This window comes from Notamacropus eugenii, chromosome 1, assembly GCF_028372415.1.
Source record: "Notamacropus eugenii isolate mMacEug1 chromosome 1, mMacEug1.pri_v2, whole genome shotgun sequence".
Classification (NCBI taxonomy): Eukaryota; Metazoa; Chordata; class Mammalia; order Diprotodontia; family Macropodidae; genus Notamacropus; species Notamacropus eugenii.
In genome coordinates, this window is record NC_092872.1 from 690,933,412 (window position 1) to 690,952,642 (window position 19,231).

At 35.7% G+C, this 19,231-nt stretch overlaps 1 protein-coding gene across 2 annotated transcripts in view; it reads right to left on the bottom strand.

Moving 5' to 3' along the window:
* CDH11 (cadherin 11) overlaps positions 1–19,231 on the bottom strand; it is a 213,334-nt gene that overhangs the window by 130,871 nt on the left and 63,232 nt on the right. The window contains exon 2 of one of the 2 annotated variants that reach the window (XM_072635917.1): positions 7,313–7,471. The exons of the other annotated variant lie outside the window; for it this stretch is intronic. The gene's annotated coding sequence lies outside the window, so the exon portion shown is untranslated. The remainder of the gene's footprint in view (positions 1–7,312; positions 7,472–19,231) is intronic. 2 annotated transcript variants of the gene reach the window in all.

Here is a 19,231-nt window from a genome sequence, read left to right on the forward strand (position 1 = left end):
CCAATCCTTAACAAGATTATCTTTTTTTTTTTTTTAAAGTAAGCCATGTCTTTAGAGTTGTCTAATGCAAAGTGACAACCCTAGCATCTTTCCAAGTGTTCGTACTTTGATGGAAAAAAGACAAGAAAAGAAAAGAAAAAAAGCCCATTGTTACTATGGTAATTACTCTACAATACCTGATGGTAAATGGACAGCCCTGTGGATCTCTCAGCAGCTGAATCCGGCATTGTCCTGGCCCGATAAAAAGATTAGAGGGTCTGAAAAGCAGAGGAACGGAATCTCACAGCTTCTTAGCCTTACCACTGAAAGGACCATTGTCCCAGCACCATAAATTCTGGGTTCCCCAGGCACTTGACAACTGAACAGGGAACAATACAATTCTTGTGTTGGACAAAACGCTCCTTGTCTGCTGCGGGTCTTATCTGCCTCATTTACAAATGTCTTTCATTGTGCCCAAATAATTCCCTATTAGAAGGGCTATTAGAAGCAGAACTAAATAAATATTCACAGCCTTTCTAATATATTTGGGAAACGAATAAACAAACAGTCACCCAGCATATGAGAAAACCACTGTCTGGTCAGGGGCTTCCCTTTCTTCTTCCATACAGATTTTAGCTATGGATTCTCCCTTTCTCTCTCCTCTCCAGTAGGGTTATTAGAAGTGTCAGGGAAATGGTGAGAGGGGGAGAGAGAGGGAGAGAAAGATGGAGAGGAGAGGAGAGGAGAGGAGAGGAGAGGAGAGGGGAGGGGAGGGGAGGGGAGGGGAGGGGAGGGGAGGGAGGGAGGGAGAGAGAGAAAGAGAGAGAGAGAGAGAGAGAGAGAGAGAGAGAGAGAGAGAGAGAGAGAGAGAAGGAATTTGCTATTAAAAACGCATTAATATTCTAACCATGTTTAGATAGATCAAGGTATTAAATGCACTTTTAAAAATGATTTTTAAAAAAGAACAAATCTAGGCAATCTCATGGGTAGAACAGAGAAGATAATCTGCTATAGGAAAAAGGTATTGATACTACTCTTGGAAGAAGTAGGGGTGTATAGCTCAATTGCTACACTGTGTAACTCTAAGAGGACTCACTTTGCACTTCCTTCTCTGTCAAATAGGGAAAGCAATAATTTTAATGATAATTTATAGTCATTTAAAATTATATTTTATACATTTATATTTCATATATTAATATTAAATACAAATATCTAGTCATTGAATGATTATATTCGATAATGTAGTGATAACTACTTCATAGGGATAGTATGGTGAGCATTAAGGTTATTTTGTGTCCTTTAAGTGCTAAAGATATATAAATTATTAGTAGGAGTATTTTTTTCATCAAACTATAATCATTAATGACTTTTTCTAGACTAGTAAACATTAAAAATGAACAGTTATGACCCTAGGACTTTTGTAGGTCTAGTATTGAGTGTCAAAGAATCTCTGAGACTGCTAGTACATCTCCAGAAATAAGTGCAAATAAAATGTTTTACTTAATAGTCTTTTCCTTCTTTCCTAATGTTTGACCAAATTGCTTCCCTTTTTTGGTATTGTGGCCCATATTTGGGGGAAAAATAGCTTCTGTGGAAGTATCTGTACTAAGAAATTATGTATGTGTTGTTTTCTTCCCATAGGCAGAATTCAATTTAAACAAATTGGAGGAGTGACATGGTATGGCATGACCTGACATGATATGTTATATAATGTGATACAATATAGTCCAATGTGATATAATATAATGTAACATAATATAATATAGTACGCTGATGTAAAATAATCTAACTATAGTATAACATAATATTGCATGATACATCAAACTTATTCACACATATCTTGATGTGCATGTGTATATGTGCTTATATATGCATATATTAATAATCACAAAGTTACTGAATAGTGCAGACTCATTGTTTTATGTTTTCTTGAATTCATTTATTTTTAACAGTTTGTAAGCAAAGAAACAGAGCTCTCCCTATGGAGGGAAAGGCTCTTACAGGTATTAAAACCCAAAGAAATATGAAGAGGAATTAAAATTAAACAACTGGGTAGTTCTTACATAAATTTTATGCCTCACACTTAACCCAGTGCTTGCAAAAATTAAGTACTTAATAAATGTTTTTGACCAATTGGCTGATTAATTGCTGTTTTTACAAAAAGTCCATGGCTACAGAGTGGCAATATAACTGATCAGCCTCTAACTTTCTGTGTGTTCACACTATGAATCAAAATTTCCATATATAAAATGAGAGTGTTAGAATAGACTTTAACAATTTCAAATTCTATAGGAATTGCAAAACAGATGGTATAAACTGATTTTCACTACCTTAAAGACATGGAAAATGAAGTTAAGAGAAGTGAGGGGACTTGTCTCAGGTCTCATGTCAAAACCAGAACTGCAGTCTAGTACTGCATGTTTTAATGTGATCGCTGGATTACCTTTAAGCTCTACTATCTTTCAAGTCAATATTTGCCATTCCAGTTCTAATAGTCTGCATTTCAGCCCCATTCAAAATTCATCACATTCTGTATTACAAGTTTCCTTTTTAAACCCTAACATCCTACATCTCCGAAAAGTGAAATTTCCAGTCATGAAAACAAAATAAACAACGCTGGTGCAATGTCTATTTTTAACGTCAATTTCCTGATTTGCTCATTTGACCAAACTAACAACTTGATTTTTACTCAGATAAGCAATTAATATGGCAAAAATTATATTTACAAAATAGTTTTTAAGGGTAAGGTAAATGCAGTTTGAGAATCAGATTGTTTTAAAGAACAACCAGCTGTATAGGACCCAAAAGAGAACAAAAGAAAACTTAGAAGGAAGCACAGAAATGCAGGGTAGCTTTGAAAATGATTCATAGCATGTATTATGGAGTTTTTAAAAAGGCTGAAACAGAAATTGATCGTTTTACATTGATTCCTTTGTTTATATTGTGTTGTGTACATGGAAATTTTCTTTTTTGTTTTTGTATTTAAGCTTGAAATGAATGAAAAAAAATAAAGAACCAGTTATATAACGAACACAAAGCATTTATTGAGTCTCTACTGTGTGCCAAAAACTGTATTAAGCACTGGAGAGTCAAAGAAAGGGGGAAAACACATAAACAGACAAAAACAAAACAATCCTACTCTCAAGAAGCTCAGAGTCTCATAGGGGAGACAATGCAAACAACTAAACAACCATGTACAAATAAAATGTATAAAAAGGGATAAATTGAAGATAATGTTAGCAGGAAAACACTAAGATTAAGGAAAACTAGGAAAGGCCTCTTGCAGAAGGTGGGATTAGCTAAGTTTTTAAGCTAGGGAGATGTAGAGGGGGAAAATTCCAGGCTTGAGGGTAGCCAGTGAAAATGCTCCAAGGTGGACGATGATATAACTAGGGATGGCAAAGACCTGTACTCCCTATCTATTAAATGATCTGACTCAAACATCGCCTCTTCTTTCAAGAATGTCATCTAAGTTATCAACACTGGAATCCAATGACCTACGTACTCACAAATAATATGACCAACTTAAGTTTAAACAGTATAAATCATCCTTGTGAGATAGTACTTATTGCAGCTCCATTTTACAAATGACAAAGCTGATCTTCAGACAGGGTGAGTTACTTGTCCTTAGACACATGGTAAATAAATGTTGGAAAATGGATCAAAACTGGGATTCTTTCTGATTGCAAGTACTATGTTTTTCCAATACCAAATGATGCATCTGTCTGTAATCTGATATAATTAGTTTGATATTTGGTATTGTCTAACCACACCCTCAATTGATACTATAGCATTTCAGATGACAAAAAATGTTAAAAATGTTATCAATAAAAAAAAAAAAAAGATAAAGATGCAACTACAGTATAACTTCCCCACAGTTCAAAATGACTATCATGTAAAGGGGGAAAATCACTCTAATATAGTTTTAGGTAAGAAGAGAGTGGTTTGATGAAAATATTTTGTCTCCTGGAAAGGGGGTATATAATGACTCATACAAAGAAAAAAGCCAATTGCACTACATTTGCCAATGTTATTCTAAATGTTTATGATATTCATTCAAGTATTTTTTTAAAACATTAGGTTTAGAGTTAGAAGGCACAGGTTTGAATCTTAGCCTTGCCATTTCCAAGCTACATGACAACAGTTATCTAATTTTGGTCAATCTGTTTCCTGAGGGTAATACCTTCACTACTGATTCAAAAGGTGATCAAGGATTGCTTTATGAACTCTAAATTTGATGAGAATCAGAGCAATTAATTAGAATTGTCAGTTTCAGAAGTAGTCAAACCCAAAATAATTACAAATGAAAAGGGTAAGGAACTGGGACAAAGGAATATAATAATATAAGAAAGTTTGAAAGATTGTTTATTTTTTGTTCCAGTCATCTCTGTGAATAAATTAACACATAGGAAATAAATGTTCCTAAGATGATATCTGAAGTATTTTTTTCTAGGTTCTAAATATTAGCAGAGAAATTGATGAGTTGAAGTACATACAGAAAGGGATAACTAGTGTGGTAAGGGAACTTAAAAGTATTTCATACAATAATTAATTGAAATAATAGAGGATATTTATCCTGGAAAGGACTCGGGTAGGACTGGGACATGAGTACTCTGTGCTTTTAAAGATCGATCACATGGAAGAGAAATTCTATTTGATCTGCTTAAACTTATAAAGTCCAGGAATGAGCAATGGACAGAAGAGACAGGAAAACAAATTCTAGCTCAGTCTAAGAGGGATAAAAAAGATCCCTGCCAAATAGTACTGTCCAAAAATGGAAAAGGATCCCTCAGGTGTCAGAGAATTCCCCCTTGACAATGTCTTTCAAGTAGAGAAGGGATGACCATATATTGGGAGTGTTTTAGAAGAGATTTCTGCTTAAATATGGATTGGGCTGGGGAGAACTTGGAGTTTTTTTTCAACCTTGACAAACTTTTCTAAAGAATTTTACTTTTTAGTTTTATTGATTTTTACTTTTACTACCTCATTACTGTCATTTCCTTTAAACCTGCCTCATTCCTTCATATCTCTCATTAAACAGATCTGGTAAGAAATAAAAACAATCAGTAAAATGTAGCCTTGCATGACAGCACATACTAAATCCCACATCTGGAGTCTCTCATCTTTCTACTGAAATGTCTCATCATATTTCTCTGCAATTGAGATAATTTATTACAATTAATTAGAGTTACAATGCCTGTTAGTGTCATTGGCATTAATATGGTTGAAGTCATTGTAAATGAATGAATGAATGAGTGGAATGAAATATTTAAAAATCATTCATTAAATGCTTACTATTTGTCATGCTAAATGTTCTAAGGGCTAAAAGTTGTATATATTGATCTGTTTTTTGCTTATTTTGCAAGAAGTAGAAAGTTTCTCCCATTAGTCTTATAAGCCCTTTGGGAGGGAGGAACTATTTCTTGACTTTCTTTTTTTTATCCCTAGTGCTTAGCACATAAACTAGAATGTAATGGGCCCTTAAATCCTTACTGCCTGACTGACAACAAAGAGTGAGCATGCATTGCCAAGAGAAGAGGCTATCCAGTAGGTGATCAACAACGTCAAATGCTTCAGAGTTCAAGTGGGATGTGTACAAATTAAAGGACGTTGGATTGGACATTAAAAGATCTTTGGTAATTTTAGAGAAAACAGTTTCAGTTGAATGACATCCAAAGCCAGATCTAGGTGGGTTTAGAAGTGAAAAGAGGAAATAGTGGTTCCTTGTTGAAATGATTTTTTCCCTCAGAGTTCAAAAGAAAAAGAAAAATATCAGCAACAGATAGCAGAAATGGTAGAAGGAATCACTCGATAAATCAATAAACATTTTTGACCACTTACTATATGCTGAGAACTGTGGTAAGGATCAAGTAAGGGTTTTTGAAGATGGAGAAGATGGCTATATTTGTAGGCAGCAGTCAAGAAGACAATTATTTTCCCCTATTTTTTTAATACCATAAAGTATTTTTATGAATGTTTTGATTTATTTGAGGTCTTTCTGTCTTTGACCTCCTCAGTATATTTTCCCAGTATTCATCTTAGGATCAAAGACTAAGATAGTTATTCTCTTTGTATAATTCCAAATATTTTTCAGAATGGACAAACATCAGGTCTATATTCCCACAGCTCTTACAGAATTGATTATATCATTAAGCACTTGTGCAGATGAGAGGTAAAAAATCAGAGCTGTTTGGATGTGCATTTCACTTATTACTAATGACCTGATACCATCTTTCATGTGGTTTTTGGTAGTTTTCAATTCTTTTAAAAACTGTTGCTTCATCTCTGTAACTTATGGTTTTATTTCTATAGTTCTTGGAATTTTACATCTGCATCAATTCCATATCTTTCATGCATATCATATAATTATGGAGGCTGTCTGACAAAATCCTTTTCCCTCAGTTGCTTATTTCTTTCCTTGCTTGGCTGCATTGATTTTGTTCTCTAGAAATGCTTTCATTTTTAAAGAGTATTTTAAACAAATTAAAATTAAATTTTAAATAATTATATATACAAAGAAGGAAACATTGGTTAAAATGCTTTAATCTTTGTTAAAATCTTTGCATCAAATATATATTAACATGAATCTGATATCCATGGTAGGAAATTGACACAAACATATAATAGCAAGGGTTGATCTCTCTTATCATTTATTTCATTAATCATTTCTTTTACAGCCAAATTGACTCAAAACATTTATGATTTTATGATTTTTAGCCAGTGATTTTCTCATGACCAAAAAAAAAAAAAGCCATCCCCTTGAAAAAAGATTCCTCCAAAATAACCCCCCTCCCCATTTTTTTTGCTTTACTTTCTTCTTTATCCTCAAAATGGGGTTGGCTCAAATTTTCATAACTTTACCTGTCCTTTCCTAATACTGATGCCATCTTCTAATCTGAAAATTAAAAATCACATATGGAGCAAGAAACTCTTATGGATTAATCAGAAGCCATTTATATTAATAATATTTTACAGGCTGGTTAAAAGATCTTAAGTGGACAAAGGATGAAGAGAAAATCCCCTTTATATAGAAGATTGAATCAGATCTAAAGCCCTTTGAGGTCTGGACTTGAAAAGGGCCATTCATTTAACAATCCTCTGTCCTTACAAATTCATCCAAAGGACTGGAGCCAGATTGGAGAACTATTTATTTTTTAATTATATATTTAGACTGCTCAGCTTTAATATCTACAATTACTTGGTGTAGTGCCATGTAATGGGAAGGAGCGCTGTAGGAAAGGAATTAAGAACAGATATTCATTTACACCCATACATTTACTGGCTACGGAGAGTAGCCAAGTCAATCCCTCTCTCTGAGTCTCAGTTTCCTTACATGTAAATGATGAACGGGGGCAGCTAGGTGGAGCAATAGATTGAGTGCTGGTCCTCGAGTCAGGAATACTCATCTTCCTGAGTCCACATTTGCTAGTTGTGTGACTCTGGGCAAGTCACTTAATCCTGCTTACATCAGTTTCCTCATGTGTAAAATGAGCTGGAGAAGGAAAGGGCAAACCATTTCAGTACTGCTGATAAGATAACCCCAAACAGGGCGATAAAGTGTTTGGTATGACTGAAAACCAACTGAACAACAAGAAGTAAGAAACTATTTATTCTTTGAAGTTACTTTCAGCTACAGTTTTTAGAGGTTAATCCAAGCCATTCCTACAGATATGGAGGGAGTTTCCTCACTCAGGACTTACTTATGCCACTTAAATCAAAGGTTCTGTCCTCAGATACTTATATTAGCTATGAGATTCTGGGTAGGTCACTTCAATTTTGTTTTCTTCAGTTTCTTCATCTGTAAAATGAGGATAATAATAGCACCTACCTTCCAGGTCTATTATGAGGCTCAAATGAGATAATAATTGTGCTTAGTGTAGTGCCTGGCACAGATTAAGTGCTATATAAATGTTATTAGTGCTGCTGCAATTTTCATTATGTAAACAGATCATGACTGTTTAGTAAATTCTTACTTTCCTCTACTTCTGTGCAAATTAGAAAATGCTAAGTCTTCACTATTCTAGAATAACCATTACTAGACTGAGTCCATCATTCACTGATGGATTAAAATCTAAATTAAAAAAAAGTTTCCTAACAAATACATACTAGTAATAACATAATTGGAAGAGAAAAGGTACTGGTACCCAGCTGCATTAACAACAAGAACAAGAACAAGATGAAAAATGATATAAAGATATTGGTGGTAGGAGTGGTTCCCTCAACACCCCAAACATTTGACAGATAACATCAAGTTTACATACAGGAGCTACTGAAAGGATGACGGTGCCCTTGAAAAACATACAGAAGTTTAGAGGAGGGAAAGGGGCAGGTATTGGAAGGAGGAAGAAATACCATCAAAATATTAAAGTTGGAAATTGCAATCCGCCCATTAGCCTTTTCTACAGTGTGCTTTAATTGTGCATTTTCTAGTTCCTCAGATGAGTTTTGTAGTTTGCACAATTATTCTCTAAAAAAGATATATGCATAAGCTTCATTTGAGATATGCATGATTCTTTATGTTTGAGTTGGATATCTATATAATCTATGTCTATACTGATACGGATACATTCATTTTTATATTACATAGATAGATAGATATAGATATCTGTGTGTATTACCTAATACACTATTTTTTTTTGTTCTTAATCAACATTTTTTGAGGATGCTGTTTGTTCCATTAGTGAAGGCAAGTACCAGTGCTTTGACAAACCTATTGTAATGGAATAGCTTATCTGAAATCTAAATAATTTCAACATTTCAAGACTTTTGTATTCTATCTCAGCTTCATTGGGATGACTGATACAAATTTTGAGTTAATAGGTATAGAAACTCATTGTATTTAAGACTGGATTGTGTGATCTCATAATAAAACATGTCAGAACTGGAAAGTACCTTAAAATATAGAAGGTTAGAACAAAGGAAATCAAATATTTAAGCTGGAAAGTACCTTAGAACTCAAGAGTATTAGAACTGAAAATATTAGAACTGGAAAATATCTCAGCTCATTTCTGATCCACCACATCCTTATTTTAGAGATGAGGAAATGACCTACAGAAAGAGACTTGATAAAATCACATTTCATACTCTATATAACAATATGGGAAAATAATATAAATATTAAAGTTTATCCTTGAAAATAGAAGCTTATGAGGTCCGATATCTCTCAAAGTTATCTTCATGGAGTAAGACGTTTAACCATATAATGGATAGAGACACTCATAAAACATAATATGGAATAACATTCTGGATTACATGAAATTGAGAATACTTTCTGCATAACATCAATTAAGCTAGTTTAAGAAGGGAAGCTATTGACAGAACAAACAAAACAAGCCAATCTTGACATTAAATATGTGATAAGGGTAGGGTATCCAAGATGGGAGCAAGTAATAATTCCCTAATAAATATATTTTTAAAATATTTAAGAATAAGAGTTATCCCTCAATGAACAAAAATGTTTTCAAAAAAGAATTATAATCACATAAAAATACTGCAAACTACTAATAAAAAGAGTATGTAAATAAAAATAATTCTGTGCTTTCATGTTGCACTGAATAAATCATAAAGATTGCAAAAGATGGAAATAATGTTGGAAGGATTGAGAAATGATGAGCACAGGAATTTACCGTTCATAGAGCGGGTATTTTGTTCAAACATTCTGGAAAACATAGAATTATGTTTTTAAAACAAAAATATCTGTCTTTTGACCTAGAAATTACATTAGTAGCCATACATCCTTTAATATATGCAAAGAAATAGACATCAGAATATTCATAAGCACAGAAAGTGGGTCAATAAACATTTATGGATTGTTGTAGAGTCAAGTGAGAAAAAGCATAAAAATAATATTAAAAATATAATGTAGTACAAATGAAAAGAAAAATAACCACAAACAAGAAAAAAAAGTGGATGTTGTGTCATTATAATGACCAAGAACATTGGCCCTGAGAAAGAAGTGGAAAAAAAAAAGTACTTCCCTTCCTTTTTGTACTAAGGTGAAGGACTCTGGGTATAGAAAACATACATTATCAGATCCATTGATGAACTGTGTGTTGTTTTTTTTTCCTGAACTTTGATATCCTCTTCTTTATTTTTTGTCACAGGAGATATCTCACGAAGTACAGGAGGGAGAGGGACAAACTCCTGAAATGAAGGTGATGTTTAGAAAAATAGTAATTTTAGTAGAAAACTAAATATCAAACAAAAATTTTGTGCTACCTTCAGAATAGGAACTTAATAGTTCTGAATGATCTTCCTAGTACACTAATTACATTGTCTTCCTGTATAAGGAGAGGGCAAGCTATTACAAGTTAGAATCATGACAGAAATTACATTGTGAAAAAAATCGAAATTGAATCTCATCCCATTATTATAATTATCTGGCTGAGCTTGAATAAGTCACTTTACTTTTTATGGGCCTCAGTTTCCTCATTTGTATATGAATGGATTAAACTGGATTATTTATAATGTTGTTTGTTTGATTTTTCCAGCTCTGACACACTAAACATTTCTGATTTTTAGTAATAATAGTAACCCATGAGAGGAGACTTGAAACTTTCAAGTACTTTTATAGATCCCCTGATATTTGTTCAAAGATTAAAGAATCTTGGAAAAACCCCTGAATTTGGCATCAGAGATTACATTCCTCATTTTGCCACTAGCTGTGGGATCCTAGACCAGTCACTTTATGCTACTGCTTCAATGGCCAAATCTGTAAATTTTGGATAATGACTAGTTCAATCAGTGTTGTAAGGTTTATTGAGAAGGCAAATGAAATAATAAATCTGAAATGTACTTTGGGCAGAAAAAAAAAGAATTATTTAAATGCAAATTTGTCTTGTAATTTATCATTGTTATTTTCATTATTGGATTAAATGAGATTCCCCAATTCAGTGAAAAAACCACTTATTAAGCACCTCCTTTGAACAACACATATGAAATGATTTGCATATAGAAACTCTTTCAGAGAACCCATGAAATAAGGCAATTAAAATAGACCAGAAACTTTTGGGGAGTTGGTCTACCATGTAAAAGTAGATGAAACAGTTGGAACAGTTTCTAGGTTTTGTCCTTTATGGTCACCATACATGGCAATGAACAAACAAGGGAAGCAAAGCATATCTAGCAGGGCACGTTTGTGTTTCAGCCACATACTGAGACAATTATTAAGCAATGTGGTGAAACCAAGGCACAAAGGAAATCTAACATTTGGATCCTCAAATCATGTCCTGAACCTTCCAGATATTGATTCCTCATAAGACAACAATGTTAAACCTAGGGAGATTTGAAGCACCTGGCATTGGCAGTGTGGGAAAAGGAAGGGCAGTTAGTATGGAAGCACAGGATGCCAAAAACAATTAGAGCAGATGCTTTATCTAGAGTAATTATACAGATCCAGATTTGGGGGTTAAAGTGTGTTGATTAAATTTTACTTGAATGGGAAAGCAAGAAGGGCATTTTTTTTTTGAAATAGGCTCTCTGGGAGTCTCTAGCTGGGATGAATATAGGGCCAGAACTTGATGAAAATACTAGAGCAGTCTAATAAATTAGTTTAAGAAGATACTATTGTTAATCTCATGATTTGCTGAAGAGGCAAAGTGGTGTAAGAAAATAGCACTCGTCTTAGTGGCCAAAGATCTGAGTTCTATTTCTGACCCTCTTTTCCCCAATCCTCATCATTCTTGACCTTTTTACAATATTTAATATTCTACTCATTCCTCCTTTTCTTCTTCTAACTTTCTAACTATTCTCAATTGCTTTTTGCTGTATTACCTTTTATATCAAACCCACAGGGCTCTGTCCTTGACCCTTTACTCTTTTTCTCTCTTGATTCTCACCATCTTTGTGTCTGCCCCTATGTGTCGGTCACTCTCTCTCTGTATCTCTCTGTCTTTGGCTCCTTCTGTCTCTGTCTGTCTTTCTCTCTATGTCTCTCTCTGCCTCTGTTTCTTATTCTATCAGCTACTATAAGTTTATTATTTCTATGCTGATGATTGAGATCTACATATGTACATATCCATCCTTAGCTTTCTCCTGCCTTCAAGTCCCACAATGCAAGCTTCTTATTAGACATTTCAGACTGAATATCTCATCAGCCTCTCAAATTCAACATGTCCAAAGTAGAGCCAAGCCCACCCCTCTTTCAAATTTCTCCCTTTCTGTAGATGCATCTCCATCCTTCCAGGAATCCAGGTTCACCATCCCAGTGCCATTCTCTACTTATTTTCATTCACCCTACATACCCAATAAGCTGTCAAGTTGCCCCTTCACATACCTATTGTCTCCTATTTCAATTTTGTATTTGTATCCTTAGCACCTGTCACATAGTAGGTACTTCATAAATGCTTGTGGATTGATTAATTCTAGCACTACAACATCTCAAATTAGTCTCCCTCTCTCAGTTGTCAGTCCACCAATTTAGTTTAGGACTTCATCACCTCTCACTAAAAAAAAACAAAAAACAAAAAAACAACTGGTTCTAGCCTCTTAATTTGGTCTTCCTGCATTAAATCTCCTCTGTAGGCAATCCATTCCTCAAACAATTGTCAAACTGATTTTCTGAAATCACTCCTTATTCTGAAGTCACTTTCTTATTCAAAGAACTTCACAACCTGGCCCCAGTCTACTTTTTGAGCCTTATTATGGATTGTTCCCTTAACACTTACAAGAACTTATGCAAAATGAAACAAGCATAACCAAGAAAATATTGTTCACAGTAATAGTAATATTGTATGACGATCAGCTCTGAATGACTTAGTTATCCTCAGCAATCCAATCGTCACAGTGGTGGGGAACACCTGGAGGTCATAGGTTGCCCACAACTGAGAGAATTGCAAAGAACTTTTGATGAAAATCCTTTTCACCTTCAGAGAAAGAACTGATGGTATCTGAATGCAGATTGAAGCAAATTTTTTTGTTATTTTTTTACTTTGTTATTCTTGGTTTTTTGGTCTCCTTTCTTTTTCAATATGGCTGATATGAAAATGTTTAGGATGATGGTTAATGTATAATGTATATCAAATTTCTTGTCTTCTTCAGAAGTGGGGAGGGAGAGAATTTGAAATTCATTTTTTAATTAAAAAAATTGTTTAAATGTATTTGAGGAAAAAAATGAATTAGTTCCCTTCATGCTCAAAACAATGTGGCCAAACTGGTCTTACATGTCCCAAAATCTGTCTCTGTCTCCTGTCTTTTGCCCTTATAGTGGCAGGCCTTTACACCTGCAATGCTCTCCATCCCTACCTTTTCCTTTTGGGATCCTTAGCTTCCTTCAAGTCTTAAATTCACTGTCATTTTCTATCTGTTCTTTTCTGATCCCAACACACACACAAACACACACGCACACACGTGCACAGTTGCCAGCTCCCCCACGTTTGAAATAGCACTATATTTTTTTTGAATATGCTATTGTGTGTGCGTGTTGTCATCCCTGGCTAGATTGTAAGCTCCTTGAGGGTAACAATTTTTTTTTTGTCTTCATATCCTCAGGCCTTAGCATGGTGTCTGGCACATATTTATCTATTAATATGTACTTGTTCATTGATTGCTGAGTTGTTTTTCTAACCATTTTTTTTTCTATCTTTCCTTTTAATTCTTTGTTACAAAAGATCTCTTTGCACAGAAGTTAGTGGCCAGATATAATTAGAAATGAAGGTATAGTGAAAGCAAAAGGACTTCAATTTAAAAATGAGAAAGACATCTTCCTCTAGGGTTTACTGCCTGGGGGCCTAATATCCACACCAATCCTAATATTGTGCTCAACTGAGGGCTGGGGGTGGGGGGGAGGCCTGGTGCAGACTGGGAATTGTTCAGGTGTTGCTTTTTCTTAATATTTAACCCATTTCTAAAGAGGAAAAATTAAAAAGGGGAAACTACGTATTTTAGGGGTAAAAAGTCCTTTTCAAATATGGCAAAATGAAGTAGTTGGACAAGATAGTTTCACTGGTGTCCTCCAGCTGAACCCTCTGTGATGTTAAGAGCCTATGAAAACGTGCCCCAAATACCTCAAAAAGATGTTCAGCATAGTAAAACACACATAAAGGTAACATTTTTAGACCTAGATGTAGTAGAAGAAAGAATATTTTACATGACTTTTAAGCTATGTGACAGTGAGTGCCAAATAAATTTATCATGGCAATGCAATTTTGAAGCAGGAATCCCACTGAGTCATCAGCTAGATGCCAAACTGTTGTGATTTAAATCTCCATGAATTTAGGAAAAACACAAATAGCCCCAAAGATCTTAAGAGCAATTCTCTAGTGTCCATTTGCTTGTTTGAGTTTAACAGAGACAACTTTGGAATTGGAGAATTAGGGGAATTGTTGCTCCAGAGAAAACTTTCCAAGTGTTACATGGAAGAAGATCAAGGAGAAAAAACAGTAGAAGAAAAAAAAATAACTATTCCTCTATAAACCCCATCAGCTGCTGTCCAGAAACAAATGTGGAACACCATAATGGAAAACACCGCCTTCTTTTCAGTCAATTAATTACATAATCAAAACCAGCTTGTTTCACCCCCACTACCCCTTTTCTAAAGTTATGACCACAGAATGGAAGATTTAAAACTGAAACATTTTCATTTGCAACAAGCAAGTCATTACCATCTACTTATTAAGATAAGTGAGTGCTAACTTTGGAGGTGTCCGTAACTAGGTCAGACAGCAATTGGTAGTCACCTCCACAGACCCAGTAAGATTTAATGAGGAACTTACAATTCAGAGAAGGACAATTGCAATGTTTCCACAAGCTGGTGCCCCCAAAGGAAATCAAGACTGCCAAAAAGGATCTAATCTACACTGTAGTTTATAACGGATAAATCTAAATTACCAGCTACAAACAAATTTAAAGGTTCTAGGGTAGCCTGGAAAGGTACCTGGCTTAAGGAGAGGCAAGCTGGAAGCTGGATATAATTATAAGGCTAACAATGACACAGAATGGACATCTAAACCACGTAGAATTGGGCACAGTACAATAGAAAATGAGACAGGCAGCTGGAAAGTCACAGCTAGAAAGAGCCTGCAGCCAGATCCTGCTTCAACAAAAAGCAGCCCACGTCAGGACTGGCCACTGCGTTTCTGTATCCTGTAAATATTTGTGAGGCTCAGTAAGCTACCCCCTCTCAAGCTGTATTTGTGCAAAGCCAGAATTTTGGAATTTGAAGTCTATCTACTCAATCCTCGTACAGACCATGATTGTTCCAGGCAAATGTTATACTATGCCTTGGGGGAGGGGTATGTATGCAGTGCAGAACTGTGACCTGGAATGCCACCTGATGGCCCCATTCCTTATTTAGGATCACAGAGTTTCAGGGTAGGAGAATGATGTAAAACTTTGTCCAGAGATGTCAGGGAGAGTGAAAGGATATGGATATAGACTTTGACCGAAACTTCAGAGGCTGTGAAATAAACAAGGTTGTAATGAGTCAGGGAAATTGGCTCCTGTGGTAGCCTAGTCATAGGACCTCTGCAGAATCCCTGGAAAGGAAGTCTCCCATCTTGTCCTCTCTGGTGTGACTGGCCTGCTTTGTGAATGGTTCATTGTGACTAAAAACACACCCGCAGCTAACGACTTCCACATTGATATAAGTAGGAGATGAACATGCCAGTTAGTTTGCCTGCCCACTGAAAACTCTAATGTGGAGAATGAGTGCTGAATCTGGGTATGAGTGTACCATCCCAGAGGATGCAGGGACAATCTCCAAATTCCCAGCACCCAGGATGCTGCTTCTACCACGATGAGAGTAACTATTTCATAACACTTTCAGAGACACAACAAAGATTCCTTCTTCTCCATGCCCCCTTCAGTATCCAAGTCTGACTAAGTAGACTCATGGAGTCTTTGGAAGTTTAGAAGTTACCTGCTTCACATCCTTCATTTAATGAATGAGGAAACTGATAAAGAGAGGAAGTGAGATGTGTAAGATCCCACCAGCATGTGGTACCACCTCTCCCCTATCCCAGCTCTCTGGAGGCTTGACCTAAGGTTCATGAACTTACATGCATATGTATGTATGTATATATGCAGATATGCATACAGAAATAACTTATACTGTAAAGAAAACCAATTATATTGTGTTTCATATTTATATGTATTTATAAATATACATATACATAAAAATTAAATATATACTTCATAAATATGTACATAAACGTGTGCATATGTATGAAATACAACATAATTGGTTTCCCTTATAACATTCTGTATTTTTTAATGCATTTTAAAACATGATTCTGAAAAAGGGTCCATAGACATCACCAAAATTCCAGAAGGGTCTATGATGTAAACAAGTCTAAGACCCCTGGCGCTGAGGTCATCATTTGCAGCAGAACACTGAGGCAGGGGATTCTTCAAAGCTCCAAGTTTCAGAGCAACTGCCTATTTGCATTAGGAGGAGTTTCCTCACAGGGAGCCCCCTAAGCTGATGAAATCACAAGACCAAAAAAGGGGTCAGAGGCTTTGCCAAGGTTTATGGTTCAAGAAGAGCAGAGATGAGTTAGTCGAGCCCTAGCGAGCCACCCCAATGCCAGCTTGCTTCAGATGACCCAGGCCACCCCCTCTGGAGGCAGCTCCCTCACCCTATAGCCCACGCTAATGGGAAAGGGGAGGTGAAGTTCAGTCAGTTTCAGTAAGCTGGCCTGTTACCAAGGATTCACTGCCAAAATGCCTCTTCCAGGCACCATGGTTTGTAAGCTCTTCTTTCCCCCTGAGAATGCAAACTCACTAGGCAAACACCCCCTCCATCAGTCATGAAGCTGCTACTCCAGGTAAAGGAAACATCACACAAAAAGTAGACAGCTCATATAGTCAGCCAGTTAACAAGCACTTCCTAAGTACTTACTGTGTGCCCAGGTTGCAGATCAGGGTAGTGATCCTCTGTGCCAGGGACCTCATAAAGACATGACCATCCCCCAAATTCTAGAAGAAAGAGAAACACTTCTCTGGGAAGCAGAGAATCAATAATATTCTACAAAGCCCATTTAAGACTCAAAGAACAGTCACATCAGGGTGGAGAAAGTGGAATCTTTGAGATGTGGCTGCCTCTGAAAGTCCCATAGAGACCTGCAAGCATTCATTTTATAAAACAGCTTAAAACCCTATTACTTCTTTTTTCTTTGTTTTGCACCATACTGTCAATTCTCATTGAGCTTGAAATCCACTAAAACCCCATAACTCCACAATAACACACATGCAAAGTTTATTTTTTTGAACCTATGACTACATTTATCTCTATTTAATTTCATATTGTTAGATTTGGCCTTACAGTCCAACTTGTATGGATCTTTGGAGGTCCAAAGCATTACCTGTGACTCTACATTTAACATTCATTGAAGATCTGATAAGCGTGCTATTTGTCTTTATCTATGCCACTGATGTAAAAAATGTTTTAAATAGCACAGTCAAGGCCAGATCCCTACTTTAGCAGAGACCTCCCTATCAGATACCCATTAAAAACTGTTAATATCAGCTCTGTGACTATAGCCATTCAAACAGTTCATAACCTCACTAATGGTATGGCCATCCTGTGTCCATCTTGCTATCTTGTCCATGAGAATATTATGGGAGATGTTGTTCCAAGCTTTGTTAAAACATAGAAGAACTCTATCCATGGCACTGTCCCTATCTACTAATATAGTAACCTTTCCAAAAAAACAGAAATTAGAGGTAACACTCTAAGTTTACCTTTCATCTCCTTTGTACACATTTTTTGTCCACTTACTTTCACGCTGTATCCCCAATTGAATCTGAGCTTTCTGAAGGCATGTAGTATTTTTTGCCTTTCTTTTTCTCCATAGTAAGCATAGCACATAGCAGCCAATTAAAACTTGCTTATTGAAGCATCCAGTATTGGCTAGGTGAAGCCATGCTGGCTCTTTGTGATTGCCTGCTTCAGTTTCTAAATGTTTACAAGGTGTTTTGTTTAAAATACGTTATAAGAATTTTTTCCAGAAATGAAAAGCCTGCTCACTGACCTCACAGACTCTTTTATGCTTAGAATCTCCTCTTCAACCCCCTTGCCTTGTTTGCTGTTGTAATTCTCACCATACTTCAAAGGTTATCACCAAAGTTATCCCTTCCAGGAAGCCTTTACTGATCTCCCAAGCTGGAAGTAACATTTCTCTCCTAGAATCCCTTGGCTAGTACTTTGAATCCACCTCTACTCTGTCATAATCTCAGCCAAATTTTAATTACTTGAGGCAGAGAAATGGTGCAGTCCATAAAGTGTTGGCACTCAAGTCAAGAAGACAATAGTTCAAATTCAGTCTCAAATACTTACAAGCTATTTGACCCTGGGCAAGTCCTTTAAACTCTACCTCTCTCCCAATTTCATCAACTATAGAATGGGGATCCAGCGAGACTATATTGTAAAGTACTTACCACAGTGCCTAGAAATGATAAGTACTTAATAAATGTTTGTCTCCTTGCCCTTAATGCCTTTATTCAACTTAATGTTTGTTCAATTATTGTCGACTCTCAGACAAAAGGAAACACATGATTTCACTTTGTACTTTCCCCAATACCCAGCTTAGGATGTTTCAAACAATAGAGGTTTAATAGATAGTTATTAGATTTAATTCAAATGGAAACAATGAGAACCAGGCCCTTTTTGACCCAAATCTACTAAATCCCTTTAAGTCTTCCTTTCACTAACAGAATTAAAAAGGATTTCATTAGAAGGTGGAACAACTAGAGAATTTTCAGCCATTGGTGGAGTTGTGAACTGATTCAATCATTCTGGAGGGCAATTTGGAACTATGCCCAGCAGGATATAAAATTAGAAAGTGAGGGACTGAACAAGCTGTGATATACAATCATAATGAAATACCACTGTGCTGTAAGAAATGATGAGCAGGATAATTTCAGGAAAACCTGGGAAGACTTAAAAAGAAATGATACAAAAAGATGTGAGCAGAACCAGGAGAACATTATACACAGTCACAATGACCTAGTTATTCTGAGCAATATGATGATCCAAGACAATTCCAAAGGACTCATGAGGAAAAATGCTATCCACCTCCAAAGCAAGAACTGATGACATCTGAATGAAGATTAAAACATATCATTTTTCACTTTGTGTGTGTGTGTTTTATGTGTCTGTGTTTTATTTCACAACATGACTAATACAGAAATATATTTTGAATGATTGAACATATACAACCTATATCAAATTGCTTGCTGTCTCAGGGAAGGGGAAGGGGAAGGGGAGGGAGGAAGGGAGAGAATTTAGAACTGATTAAAAAAACCTATTTTAAAA